Source organism: Dendropsophus ebraccatus, chromosome 10 (assembly GCF_027789765.1).
Source record: "Dendropsophus ebraccatus isolate aDenEbr1 chromosome 10, aDenEbr1.pat, whole genome shotgun sequence".
In the NCBI taxonomy this organism is placed as follows: Eukaryota; Metazoa; Chordata; class Amphibia; order Anura; family Hylidae; genus Dendropsophus; species Dendropsophus ebraccatus.
The window spans coordinates 44192492-44207364 of record NC_091463.1 but is presented as its reverse complement, the minus strand read 5'-3'; the positions used below and the strand labels follow the sequence as shown (position 1 = coordinate 44207364).

At 58.4% G+C, this 14873-nt stretch overlaps 1 pseudogene; it reads left to right on the top strand.

Annotated features, from left to right (window-relative positions):
- The first annotated feature begins 3765 nt into the window (after positions 1-3765).
- Positions 3766-13954, top strand: LOC138766402 (forkhead box protein O4-like; annotated as a pseudogene).
- The last annotated feature ends 919 nt before the right edge of the window (positions 13955-14873 follow it).

Below are 14873 nucleotides of genomic sequence, written 5' to 3'. Positions count from 1 at the left end.
TTTTCCATAGCTAAAAGACCTTTCTTTTTCAAGCCATGAGCACTATTGTGCACTTGTGGAACTGTTGGTCATAGAAGTTTTAATATATTCAAGAGTAACTACTCCATGTGAATGCAGTCAAAGATCAAACGGCTTAATGGAAGTCACTCATATGTCATTTATCACATCTCTTTGAGCTGACCATAAAATCGCCATTAAAGTGACTGTACCACACGCCCAAGCTGAACACTGGAGGCGGGACGACCCACCCTTAGTAGGAGAAAACTCCAGCCCCTCATGACGTGACTCCATTAGAAATTAATGGAACCCCATCATAGAGGGTGGGTCGGGCCCGCCTCCTGTGTTTTACCTGGCCCTGGTGGTACAGTCACTTTAAGCGACCGTAATCTTCATAAATCATTCTTTGTGTTCAAGTCGTTCGATCGTGTTGACACTTAACTAGCAAACGATCACCAAGGATATATGACGACTGCCACAATGAATGAAACTTAAGGACTATTGCTCTGTGTATTATTGTGAACGATTTCAGGTGGTCCATAAAAGTACTTGTTTGTGATTGTTTATAGGCAAAACCAAAAAAAATCACTTTGTCTTATAGAACCATTAGATGCACAGATTTAGCCTAGAGGGTCAGTAGTATGCCTGGACTTCAGTGTAGAGAGCCGCTCATATGTGCAGCCACCTTCAGTATACTACCTGCTGAATGATGCTGCTTGCTGTCTCTACCTTGCAGAATAGGGACTTCTCTTTCTCCCAATAGTTTTCCCATATCATGCACGCAGGTATTTCAAAATTGTAATGTGTACAAAACATGTTTGAAAAGGTTATCCTAAAGGCAGTATTCCACGGAACGATTATCGGCCGATATCAGCCGCTACGGACGATATTCGTCCCGTGGAATAGAGGGCAACGATCAGCCAACATCGTTCATGTCGTCGCTGATCGTTGCAGTCGCTTGTTTTTCAACATGTTGAAAAACAAGCGACTGATACAGCAGTGATCTTCTGCCGTCGCTCCGTTGAATAGGAGCATCGGCAGCAGACACTGCTGTTCCCATGGGCTGCCAGGACGATCAGCGATCCCCAGGCAGCCCCCCCCCCCCCCCCCCCCCCCCCCCCCCCCACCCCCCCCCCCCCCCACAGATCACCCACCGCCTGTCCACTCGCTGCTCGCTGCGCGTGCGTTGATAGCGGCAGCAGCAGCGAGCGGGGAACGAGTAGCAAACGAGCGCTGAGAGTGCTTGTTTGCTCCTCCCTAAACGACCTGCCTGTGAAATAGGGGATTAAGATGGAAAGTTCCTTTAAGTGTTCAAAGATGAGAGTGAAGCCTGGAATTTACCTTATATTCATAGCGTGGATCCTCTGGAGAAGGCAGCTTTGTCTCTAACTACAGATGGACTGAGCCTAACAGGCAGTGGACCCCAGACTGCAAGGGAAGTGAGACTCCTAGAGGCCAAGAGACTTAAGGGGTTTTTTGGGGGGCAGGGGGATTTGCGAATTGAATTCTTTTAGTTTTATAGTGCCATCTTATTCAACTGAAATGTAACCCCTTAAAACAGTATAGTATGATTTATCTAAAGTTTTCACATTGTTCAGATATGTTTGGTTACACTGGGTATTGCTGCGGAGCACTAGTTATGAGTGGGTGAAGCACACAGTAGCATGTGTCCCTCCCTGGCCAGCCATGAAATCTGACTTATTTGCTTTATAGACTATAATGGAACGAGTCACATTGTGTGGCCAGACAGGGAGTGGAGAGTGCTATGATGCTCTTTACCCACCTTAATATCTAGTGATCGGGTCTCTGCAATCCGGATGACTCTACAGAACCCATGAGAGACTAATGTTTAGGTACCAGATTGTACTTTCGTTTTATGACCAATTGTACTTTTACCTTCTTTTTACTCCATTTTATTGAGAATACCATCCTTTTGCCTCTCAACCTGATGTTTTCTCAGATTCTTGTTATAAATCTAAGGAAGCGCATGGCTTAGTAAAATAGAGCAAGCATAACTGGTATGTAAGTAAAGCGACTCTGTACCCACAATCTGACAGCCCCCCCCCCCCCAACCACTTGTACCTTTGGATAGCTGCTTTTAATCCAAGATCTGGCCTGGGGTCCGTTTGGCAGGTGATGCAGTTATTGTCCTAACAAACAACTTTTAAACTTGCAGCCCTGTGCCCAATGGCCCGGGCTTAGAATGTCTATGCATTAGGAATGCTCTAGGCAGATTGTCTTAGTCATCAGCTGTGTGAATACTGAACATGGACTGGATCGTTAAGGCACCTGTGCAATGTTCAGACAGGAGAAATTGTTCCAGTGGCAGTCCTAATGATGAAGAGGGCGGGGAGGAGGGACAGAGGGGTGGTGCAAAGTAGGGCATAGATATTCTAAGCCCTGGTCGTTGGCATGGGGCTGAAAGTGTAAAAGTTGTTTAGGACAATAACCACAACCTTCCGAACGGAACGGACCCCAGGACAGATCTTGGATTAAAAGCAGCAATCCGAAGGTACAAGTGTTTTGGGGGGTCGATTGTGGGTACAGAGTCGCTTTAAGTTTTTGTGGTCAAGGGAAATTTGGGTAACGAACGCTTAGTGAAGGGCCCAGAGCCAAGCGTTTGATACAATCAGTGGATGTCATGGGAAAGCAGCGGTGACGTCAAGAGAGGGGCCCACTACAATTGCCCACTAGAGCAAGCAAGGCCTCTTGTGGAGACAGATTACATGTTCCATGACCTGAAAGTAAGGGGGGAGAAGGGCAATGAGACTAAAAGGCCCAGAGGTTGTTTTACAGACCTTCCAGGTTGACTTGACATATGAGAACGAGGAAACAGAGAATAAAATAATACATGATGGTCAGAAAAGCTCTTACATTTGGCTTTCAATATCATGTCATTTTATTTAACCAAAATGCTCTTTATTATGCTAGGCATTAAAATAACATGGAGATTTTATTACTGCTAAGAAAAGATTGATTCCCGTATTACAGAGGTGTTCTAGCCCTGAAATATTGCTTCAGGAAGGCATCACATGGTGGCACATGGAGTTCCTCCAGGTCTGTAGTGCATTTATGGTCCTTCCACAACAGGACATGCTGTGCTCATGTTGATTGTCTCTGGGGAGCGATTCTACAATGGAACTTCTAGTCAGGGTAGAGTCTCACAGTGAAAAACCATGCAGATATGCGGTTTGACTACTGCAATTGACTACTGAATAATGGCTTTGCATTATTGCAAGATTTTACCTGTAAAATTGGGTGGCTTTAAAGTCTGTATTCTAATGTTAACATGAAATCAATGGCTTGCAAAACCAATGCAATTTAAACAGAATTTAAATATTCTATTTTACTAATATATGGGAAGTCCAAGTTTTGGAGCAGAAATCCTCTTTTAGGGTCCATTCACATGTACAGGATCTGCCGCAGATTTGATGCGGTATTCCATCTGAAGCATAAAATCTTCAAATCTGCTGCAGATCCCGTATGTGCGGGCGGTATTCCTGCCTCACACCTAATTTCATATTGGTTACAGTCAAGTTTTAGTGAAAATAGCAAGGTTGAAGGTAAAAAAAAAGTAAGTAGGAGGTAACAGCAGGTTAGAGTCTTCTGCTATGCTGTTAGTGACAAAAACTAGTCATAATGTTTTTCAGAATATCATTTTTTTTTTTCTATTTGCTTTTCATTTTGCAAACACTATGGCCCATCCTTGTTCCCTAAGTAATTTAATGTACTTCTTTTACCAGAATTCAATCCGCATAACATCTATTGCACAGCAAGTTTATTAAAGTACACAATGAAGCAACAGGAAAAGCTCTTGGTGGATGCTGAACCCGGAAGGTGGGAAAAGTGGTAAAGCACCACGTAGAAGAGCAGCATCCATGGACAACAGCAGCAAGCTTGAAAAGTGCGCAGCAAAGTTTCTAAGAAAAAAGCTCAAGGTCCTGGAGAATCTTCTGCAGGAAGCCCTGGCTCACAACCCCCTAAAGGCCTGGCAGCCCTTCTTTCACGCAGCGGGGATGATCCTGATGTGTGGACCAGTTTTCGACCGCACAGGCTCCAATGCTAGTAATCTCAGTGTTCGTCGCATCACCTATTTTGACTGAACCTGATGATGTTGCTGATGAAGAGCTCCACTCTTCACTCAGCTTCTGAACAGTGTACCCCTACTGTTTCAGAGGAATTGGAGCTTATTGACGGTTAACAATGCTGTCTTCAGGAGCACCACTCCCTGCATCACAGCCTCTGTTGCAAGGAGCCCCATTTCTCAATACATACACTCAAAACTCTGTCATTTGGTAACTCTCTGTTGGCCCCAACGGATGGGTCTCCAGTGCGAGGCCCTTCTGGACAGTTTCAGCGGCCACAGACTCTGGAAGCTCTTTTGACTTCAGATTCTCCTCCACCTAGTAATGTTATGATGACACAGGTTGATCCTGTTCTGGACAGAGTGGAGCACACAATCTATTAATGTTAGGTGGTCAGAGTAAATGTAAGACACCTGAGCAACCAACTATTCCTCTAATGCTTTGGTGCCTCCTAATACTCTTACAATGATAGGGGGGGGGGGGGGGGGGGGGGGGGGGGGGGGGGGGGGGGGGGGGGGGGGGGGGGGGGGGGGGGGGGGGGGGGGGGGGGGGGGGGGGGGGGGGGGGGGGGGGGGGGGGGGGGGGGGGGGGGGGGGGGGGGGGGGGGGGGGGGGGGGGGGGGGGGGGGGGGGGGGGGGGGGGGGGGGGGGGGGGGGGGGGGGGGGGGGGGGGGGGGGGGGGGGGGGGGGGGGGGGGGGGGGGGTGGGGGGGGGGGGGGGGGGGGGGGGGGGGGGGGGGGGGGGGGGGGGGGGGGGGGGGGGGGGGGGGGGGGGGGGGGGGGGGGGGGGGGGGGGGGGGGGGGGGGGGGGGGGGGGGGGGGGGGGGGGGGGGGGGGGGGGGGGGGGGGGGGGGGGGGGGGGGGGGGGGGGGGGGGGGGGGGGGGGGGGGGGGGGGGGGGGGGGGGGGGGGGGGGGGGGGGGGGGGGGGGGGGGGGGGGGGGGGGGGGGGGGGGGGGGGGGGGGGGGGGGGGGGGGGGGGGGGGGGGGGGGGGGGGGGGGGGGGGGGGGGGGGGGGGGGGGGGGGGGGGGGGGGGGGGGGGGGGGGGGGGGGGGGGGGGGGGGGGGGGGGGGGGGGGGGGGGGGGGGGGGGGGGGGGGGGGGGGGGGGGGGGGGGGGGGGGGGGGTGGGGGGGGGGGGGGGGGGGGGGGGGGGGGGGGGGGGGGGGGGGGGGGGGGGGGGGGGGGGGGGGGGGGGGGGGGGGGGGGGGGGGGGGGGGGGGGGGGGGGGGGGGGGGGGGGGGGGGGGGGGGGGGGGGGGGGGGGGGGGGGGGGGGGGGGGGGGGGGGGGGGGGGGGGGGGGGGGGGGGGGGGGGGGGGGGGGGGGGGGGGGGGGGGGGGGGGGGGGGGGGGGGGGGGGGGGGGGGGGGGGGGGGGGGGGGGGGGGGGGGGGGGGGGGGGGGGGGGGGGGGGGGGGGGGGGGGGGGGGGGGGGGGGGGGGGGGGGGGGGGGGGGGGGGGGGGGGGGGGGGGGGGGGGGGGGGGGGGGGGGGGGGGGGGGGGGGGGGGGGGGTGGGGGGGGGGGGGGGGGGGGGGGGGGGGGGGGGGGGGGGGGGGGGGGGGGGGGGGGGGGGGGGGGGGGGGGGGGGGGGGGGGGGGGGGGGGGGGGGGGGGGGGGGGGGGGGGGGGGGGGGGGGGGGGGGGGGGGGGGGGGGGGGGGGGGGGGGGGGGGGGGGGGGGGGTGGGGGGGGGGGGGGGGGGGGGGGGGGGGGGGGGGGGGGGGGGGGGGGGGGGGGGGGGGGGGGGGGGGGGGGGGGGGGGGGGGGGGGGGGGGGGGGGGGGGGGGGGGGGGTGGGGGGGGGGGGGGGGGGGGGGGGGGGGGGGGGGGGGGGGGGGGGGGGGGGGGGGGGGGGGGGGGGGGGGGGGGGGGGGGGGGGGGGGGGGGGGGGGGGGGGGGGGGGGGGGGGGGGGGGGGGGGGGGGGGGGGGGGGGGGGGGGGGGGGGGGGGGGGGGGGGGGGGGGGGGGGGGGGGGGGGGGGGGGGGGGGGGGGGGGGGGGGGGGTGGGGGGGGGGGGGGGGGGGGGGGGGGGGGGGGGGGGGGGGGGGGGGGGGGGGGGGGGGGGGGGGGGGGGGGGGGGGGGGGGGGGGGGGGGGGGGGGGGGGGGGGGGGGGGGGGGGGGGGGGGGGGGGGGGGGGGGGGGTGGGGGGGGGGGGGGGGGGGGGGGGGGGGGGGGGGGGGGGGGGGGGGGGGGGGGGGGGGGGGGGGGGGGGGGGTGGGGGGGGGGGGGGGGGGGGGGGGGGGGGGGGGGGGGGGGTGGGGGGGGGGGGGGGGGGGGGGGGGGGGGGGGGGGGGGGGGGGGGGGGGGGGGGGGGGGGGGGGGGGGGGGGGGGGGGGGGGGGGGGGGGGGGGGGGGGGGGGGGGGGGGGGGGGGGGGGGGGGGGGGGGGGGGGGGGGGGGGGGGGGGGGGGGGGGGGGGGGGGGGGGGGGGGGGGGGGGGGGGGGGGGGGGGGGGGGGGGGGGGGGGGGGGGGGGGGGGGGGGGGGGGGGGGGGGGGGGGGGGGGGGGGGGGGGGGGGGGGGGGGGCGGGGGGGGGGGGGGGGGGGGGGGGGGGGGGGGGGGGGGGGGGGGGGGTGGGGGGGGGGGGGGGGGGGGGGGGGGGGGGGGGGGGGGGGGGGGGGGGGGGGGGGGGGGGGGTGGGGGGGGGGGGGGGGGGGGGGGGGGGGGGGGGGGGGGGGGGGGGGGGGGGGGGGGGGGGGGGGGGGGGGGGGGGGGGGGGGGGGGGGGGGGGGGGGGGGGGGGGGGGGGGGGGGGGGGGGGGGGGGGGGGGGGGGGGGGGGGGGGGGGGGGGGGGGGGGGGGGGGGGGGGGGGGGGGGGGGGGTGGGGGGGGGGGGGGGGGGGGGGGGGGGGGGGGGGGGGGGGGGGGGGGGGGGGGGGGGGGGGGGGGGGGGGGGGGGGGGGGGGGGGGGGGGGGGGGGGGGGGGGGGGGGGGGGGGGGTGGGGGGGGGGGGGGGGGGGGGGGGGGGGGGGGGGGGGGGGGGGGGGGGGGGGGGGGGGGGGGGGGGGGGGGGTGGGGGGGGGGGGGGGGGGGGGGGGGGGGGGGGGGGGGGGGGGGGGGGGGGGGGGGGGGGGGGGGGGGGGGGGGGGGGGGGGTGGGGGGGGGGGGGGGGGGGGGGGGGGGGGGGGGGGGGGGGGGGGGGGGGGGGGGGGGGGGGGGGGGGGGGGGGGGGGGGGGGGGGGGGGGGGGGGGGGGGGGGGGGGGGGGGGGGGGGGGGGGGGGGGGGGGGGGGGGGGGGGGGGGGGGGGGGGGGGGGGGGGGGGGGGGGGGGGGGGGGGGGGGGTGGGGGGGGGGGGGGGGGGGGGGGGGGGGGGGGGGGGGGGGGGGGGGGGGGGGGGGGGGGGGGGGGGGGGGGGGGGGGGGGGGGGGGGGGGGGGGGGGGGGGGGGGGGGGGGGGGGTGGGGGGGGGGGGGGGGGGGGGGGGGGGGGGGGGGGGGGGGGGGGGGGGGGGGGGGGGGGGGGTGGGGGGGGGGGGGGGGGGGGGGGGGGGGGGGGGGGGGGGGGGGGGGGGGGGGGGGGGGGGGGGGGGGGGGGGGGGGGGGGGGGGGGGGGGGGGGGGGGGGGGGGGGGGGGGGTGGGGGGGGGGGGGGGGGGGGGGGGGGGGGGGGGGGGGGGGGGGGGGGGGGGGGGGGGGGGGGGGGGGGGGGGGGGGGGGGGGGGGGGGGGGGGGGGGGGGGGTGGGGGGGGGGGGGGGGGGGGGGGGGGGGGGGGGGGGGGGGGGGGGGGGGGGGGGGGGGGGGGGGGGGGGGGGGGGGGGGGGGGGGGGGGGGGGGGGGGGGGGGGGGGGGGGGGGGGGGGGGGGGGGGGGGGGGGGGGGGGGGGGGGGGGGGGGGGGGGGGGGGGGGGGGGGGGGGGGGGGGGGGGGGGGGGGGGGGGGGGGGGGGGGGGGGGGGGGTGGGGGGGGGGGGGGGGGGGGGGGGGGGGGGGGGGGGGGGGGGGGGGGGGGGGGGGGGGGGGGGGGGGGGGGGGGGGGGGGGGGGGGGGGGGGGGGGGGGGGGGGGGGGGGGGGGGGGGGGGGGGGGGGGGGGGGGGGTGGGGGGGGGGGGGGGGGGGGGGGGGGGGGGGGGGGGGGGGGGGTGGGGGGGGGGGGGGGGGGGGGGGGGGGGGGGGGGGGGGGGGGGGGGGGGGGGGGGGGGGGGGGGGGGGGGGGGGGGGGGGGGTGGGGGGGGGGGGGGGGGGGGGGGGGGGGGGGGGGGGGGGGGGGGGGGGGGGGGGGGGGGGGGGGGGGGGGGGGGGGGGGGGGGGGGGGGGGGGGGGGGGGGGGGGGGGGGGGGGGGGGGGGGGGGGGGGGGGGGGGGGGGGTGGGGGGGGGGGGGGGGGGGGGGGGGGGGGGGGGGGGGGGGGGGGGGGGGGGGGGGGGGGGGGGGTGGGGGGGGGGGGGGGGGGGGGGGGGGGGGGGGGGGGGGGGTGGGGGGGGGGGGGGGGGGGGGGGGGGGGGGGGGGGGGGGGGGGGGGGGGGGGGGGGGGGGGGGGGGGTGGGGGGGGGGGGGGGGGGGGGGGGGGGGGGGGGGGGGGGGGGGGGGGGGGGGGGGGGGGGGGGGGGTGGGGGGGGGGGGGGGGGGGGGGGGGGGGGGGGGGGGGGGGGGGGGGGGGGGGGGGGGGGGGGGGGGGGGGGGGGGGGGGGGGGGGGGGGGGGGGGGGGGGGGGGGGGGGGGGGGGGGGGGGGGGGGGGGGGGGGGGTGGGGGGGGGGGGGGGGGGGGGGGGGGGGGGGGGGGGGGGGGGGGGGGGGGGGGGGGGGGGGGGTGGGGGGGGGGGGGGGGGGGGGGGGGGGGGGGGGGGGGGGGGGGGGGGGGGGGGGGGGGGGGGGGGGGGGGGGGGGGGGGGGGGGGGGGGGGGGGGGGGGTGGGGGGGGGGGGGGGGGGGGGGGGGGGGGGGGGGGGGGGGGGGGGGGGGGGGGGGGGTGGGGGGGGGGGGCTTCCTCCAGCCTCTTCTATGCCATCCCCTAAACCAAATTCCTTTGGTGCAACGTCAGAACGTCTTCCCACAGATTTGGACATGGACATGATCCTTGAGAATTTGGAATGTGACATGGAATACATAATTAACAATGAGTTAATGGATGAAGGTGGCCTGGATTTCAACTTTGAGCCTATACACCCTGGCACCAACCAGAGCAACAACCATAACTGGGTACCCAGTTAAGGACAGGTATAGTATTACATGCAAGTCTGCAATGTGGTAACAAATAGGTTAACTAACTATATCATACTTGCATAATTTTTATTAATCTACTTTTTTTTTTTTTTTTTTTTTTTTTGCAGATCCACAGGGAGACTTTATCTTATTATGGATCCAATGAAGAGTATTAGTGTTATGGACACGGTTTAGAGACTTGGCAAGCTCTACAGCCACCAGCACTATATAATGCCTCAAAATAGCACTATACACCCACATTTACTTGGGCTGAAATACAGACAAAGCTGAGGTGCATTGCGTATGCTATGGATTTGACAGTGTTCTTCGCTCTGCCGTTCCTGAGGTTGCACAATATTTTGCCTGCCAGATGGATCTTTTGGCAGTGCCATATTTGCAAGTGCAAGAATAGAATGGTTCATAACATGGCATAAATTGTTTGCAAACCTTGGTGGATGTATACAAGGACATTGTGTATTGTTGTCTGAGGTAAACCAACAATTATCACTTTTCAGAGTAACTTAACATGTTATTTACTGACTGTGGGTATTATAGAGCTATGACCCTGGTCACATAGTTTTTTACCAGATTGTAGTTGAATAATCCTTTCTTGCAGACTGTACTCTTCCTATGTATTCCCCAGTAAAAAAAAAAAAAAAAGATTTGAAGTGAGTCACGGTGCTACATAAAAATGAAAAAAAAAAAAAAAAAAAAACACGCCTGCCTCAATGCCTTCCGCGCCTGCCTTTCCGACAACTCTCAGACCCCATGTCTCCGTTTCCTGTAATGCGTCAACCCTTCAGAAACTGTCTGTTCAGCCAATCGCTGTCCACAGCAGTGACCCATCTCAGCCAGTAACTGAGTGTCTGGTTCCCGAAGGGCCAACACGTCACAAGAAAGCAGTGGGGACCAGGAGCCCTTGGAGTAGCAACAGTAGGGCATTAGCTCAGGTGTGTGGTTTTTTTTTTTTTAAGCATCCTAGCTCATTAAAATTTTTTGAGGGATGGGGGGGAGGGCCTGAATACTCTTTCAACCTTTGCCCTCCTGTTTAAAGCTATATGTACTATTTTACATACAGTACAGAGAGGTGCAGGCACCAAATAAATGTAGGCTACCCTAGCTATATAAAAGCTATATAAATTTATCTAAGAAATTATTTTAATTAAACTAATTTTATACTAATTTTATAGTTCTCAAGAGGGTACTTTGTAAAACACTAAATATACAGGTAAGGATAAAGGGGGTCAAACTGTCCAGTCACTATACTAACTTCTGATGTTGGTTTTAAATGTAGCTGAATAAGCTTTCGTGTTAGCCATGGGTGTGATGTGCAGCCATTTCTGTCTTTTTAGCTTGTGCATACTATATACTTTTACTGCTGCATTGTCATAGCATAATTCTTTTTTTCAGCTGCTTAGCCTTTTTTAACCTTTTTCCCAGTACAATGCCTGTGTAGATACTAGTTTCTTTTAAATAGGGTTTTCAAGACCACAATATTGATGACCCATCATTAGAATCAGTGGGGGTCCAAATTCTGCCACCCCCTGACAATCTGTTTGAAGGGTCCACAGCAGCACTTCATTGTTTACCAGCACTACGCTGTACTTTTGGTAGTGGCTGTGTCTGGTATTGCAGCTATGGACCAGGTCACTTGAGTGGTAGTGGTTGTGTCTGGTATTGCATTGTAGCTCCGTTTTAGTGTATAGAGCTGGTAAACGGTGAAGGATGGGAATTGGCCCTTCACTGGCATATGCTAAGGAAAAGTAATTTAAATTATTATCCCATACAATTAAATTACATTTAAAATAATCCACATGGTTATATATTATAGGTACAGAATATTTATATTCTGCTTAATCATTGGCTTTATGTTATCTAAATAGTACTTTTTGTATCATTCCATTTTATGAGAGCTACAAATTCTAAATTGACATATTGCCAACACTGTTCTGCGAGGTATTTCGCAGATTAAAAATCTATTTTCCACCTTCTGTTCATAGCTGCCTTATATGTACCCCAAAGAAACAAAGAAATAAAAAAGATAAAAAGGGCTCTTATGACGCCACAAATAGGTTTATCTGCTGCAGGTGTCATTTTTTTTTTTTTTTTTTTAATAGTATAAACTATGGTATTCATGCAAAGAACATATAGTTTTAAGGTGTATGTTTTTGAAGCAGTGGGTGCCCACATATGTGTCACCAGTTTAGTGATGCATTGAAATAGCCATAGTTATAATAAGTCTAGTATGTGAACCAGTCAGAGGCTACAGCAGGGCAGTCTGTTTTGCAGTTATATTTTGTTATGAATTATATGTTAGTGTTGCGAACAGTCCTTGCCATCTTGCGTTACTGAACCAAAGAACTAAAAAGAATACTAAAATGTCTATGTCAACCAGGTTTTATCTGATCTGTTTTGAGGAGAACAACAGAAGCCATGCAACCATAGTTATAGATGAGAGTTTCTCTCTAAGTTAAGTTTACACTTTTTCATTGTTGCTGCTTGCGACATTAACACTGTACTTAAAAGATATGCAAAATGACGTGCCCAAGATTTCTGAACCTTTTCATAGAACATGTTTTTGTAATCAACCTTAAGTTTTTTAATTAAATTAGTTTGAATTAAGGCTATTTTATAAACTAGACGTAACATTACTGCAGTTTACTTCATATATCTTATGCCTAAGTAAAAAGAATGTTTCAATTTGCAAAACATATTTTCTAATTTGCAGAATGCTTGAGATTCTGCTAAAGGAGATGTGTAAGAAATGTTTCTTGTGTTGTGTTATAATGCATGCAAAATTTGTAGATAGGAGATTTCACCTTTGATACTTGGTGTACCTATCACAGTCCAGTGCTTTGAAACGTCTGTGTTCAAAAGCAAAAGAAACATCAGCAAGTGCATGAGCCCTATTAAGTTAAAATAGGGCTTGTGCATGTAGCTCGCTAACACTTGAACTGTTCTAAGGCAGCCCGGAAGCTTCAAACCCTGAACTGTGACAGTTATGCTTTAAGATAGTAAAATCACGGCTTCTGGAATGACATTAATAATGAACTTTTTACTGATAACCAATTGCCTAATTATTTTTCCAAGGTTGGTCAGTAAAACTAAATTTATTTTTAATGTAGGGGAGGATAAATATGGCCCTCCAATGGCCATATTTTATTCCAGTGTGATGTTCAAGCTGAGGATCAGGCCTTTTATGGGGAATATCAAGGACCTTATAATAAACCAGAAAAAGAGACTTACCAAAAATTGATCTGTGCGTTTAAACCTATTCTTCCTAGAAAAGGGTTAAAACATCTGTATGTTAGCTGCGTCCACACGTTTGTCTTTTTAGCTTTTATCAACTTCCAAATTTTGTTGTGCACTAGAGTCAAAGGCAGTTCCCATCCTAGAGTTCTCTTATGCATATTTAAATGCGAATGTCTACTTCTCAACACCATTTTTGTTTGGTTATACACCTTTTAAAGGGGATGGGCTTTGTTTTTGTAATCGAATATATAGCCATCAAGGTAACAAATAGAGATATGGTAATTTAAAATTAGTGAAAGGGTTTAAGGCAGGGAAGAACTATTTCTCTGCAGGAACCACGTGGACTGTCATGAGAACTGACATCCAGAAGGAACACTCTTAGCCAGGGGGCTAAAGAAGGACTATAAAGGGAACTGGTCCCCAGTTTAAAGCTGTCTGAACCATGGGCAGCATGTAATGCTGACAGGCTTCTTTAATGCAACAATCTATGATTCACTGTGAACGGCTGTGCGGTTTCAGTGTAATAATAGTTGTATCTTTGGTGGGGAAGGGGGCTCAGTAGTGGTTCCCAGCCTTGTGTGAATGATTTCTTCCCATACTTAAACTACAATGTTAATTATGTAATTTTTATTAGAGTTTTAGTTTCCAGTTATTTTTAAACCTTCATTTATTTGACAGCTGAATTAAAGTAATTTCCTTTTGGATATATGTAAGCATCTATGTAGTTTATATGGCACTTAGTACTGCAAGCACCTGTACAGATTCTTGGAAGCTGCTTGTTTTACTGCTACGTTACCCTAGCTGTAAACGCATTACATTAAAAAAAGGCTTTGTCACACAGACATTTCAATTTTTTTTATTTTTTTTTTACGCAAGGTCTGGGTTTTCAGACATCCCACTGATGGCTAGACAGGAAAAGCTCTCCCTGTCTCTCTGAAGAAGACCTAAGGCTATTACACTGAGCAATAATCTGCCAAATTGGCCTGATATGGCAGATTATTGCTCCGTGTAATAAAAACAACAATCAGATGCTGAAATGATCATTGGCTGATCGTTGCCGTTTATTCCGACATAAAAATCAAGGAATGCCAGGAGCGCATTACTAAGTGTAATAGCGTAATACTGTAAGTGTAATAGCGATGCACGGTTGACGGCTGATGAAGTGTTCATATGCTCCTCGCTTCTGCCTGCTGTTTGCAGCCGCCGGTCGAACTTCAGAGCCAGTCTACTCAGCCAATCACTGGCCAAAGCGTGGAGAGCTATGTATAAACTTTATTATTTTACAGTTTTACTGCAAGGGCTGCACAGACACTTATGGCTGCTCAGTAATTGAGCACTGAGCCGTAGGTTTACGTTACTGATCGAGCTGTCTAATGCAGCCCTTACAGTGGAGTGGATTGCTGGGAGCCAGGTAGAGAAGCACTCTTGCCATTTTCCTAACTCTGACGATTGGAGGGGGTCTAAACACCCAGTAAAATTTTATAAAATGTGTTTGTAAAGTTTTTTTCTTAATGTAACAATAACTTTCTCAATGACCTCAGTAAGTTAAAGTGTCATTTGACACTGCTCTTTGTGGGGATCTTGTTGCTTTGATCCACTATGCATATAACAGTATATGCTCATAAACAAGAACGGCCGCAGGTTTTTTTTGTCCAGATTTGCAGACAGGAAGACTGCTGTAGTATACAGTAACAGCAAAGTGGATGAGACTAGAACAGATCTCATCTACATGCTGTGGAAATTGAGCTGCAGTGTGGATTTTCAAATTTAGTGCATGGACGTATTTGTTTGTGTGGCATTAGCGGCAGATTACCTGCAGATCTACAGAAAAATCCACATGGGCATAAAACAAAAAACAACTATATTGGCATTTTCAGTCTTCTGCCACCCTTGTGACAAGGACCCACCTTCTGTTTACTGGCATGTACCGCAGGTGTGTTGACACATGGCTTGTAGCCAGCAGTCACATGCCAACACTTCATTGTGAAAGCCAGAAGTACAGGGACTGTCAGGGGACCAGGGAGGAGCTTAATTTTTTTTCTTTCACGTCATTTGTGGAAAATCTGCAACAAAATAGTAATTTGGTGAACATTCACACAGATTAGAGTTTACACGTGTCACATTTCTTGATCTAAACTGTAATGAATTTCAATAGAGATCAGCCATATGTATTTTCTTAACAAATGGCTTGTACCAAATACCAGTAGCCATATCCCTTCGAGCCATATCCCTTGGGAGCATATTACAGCATAGTGGAATATATCATGTAAAACATGCAAGATAAAGTAATTGAAAACAACTTGGTGAAAACACTACTAGTCTTGGGGGAAAGTGGAAGGCTTTATGGCAATTTGTCAACACAAAAAATTTGCCTACATTACAAAATTCTACATTGAAGGCTCAGAAGTATATAG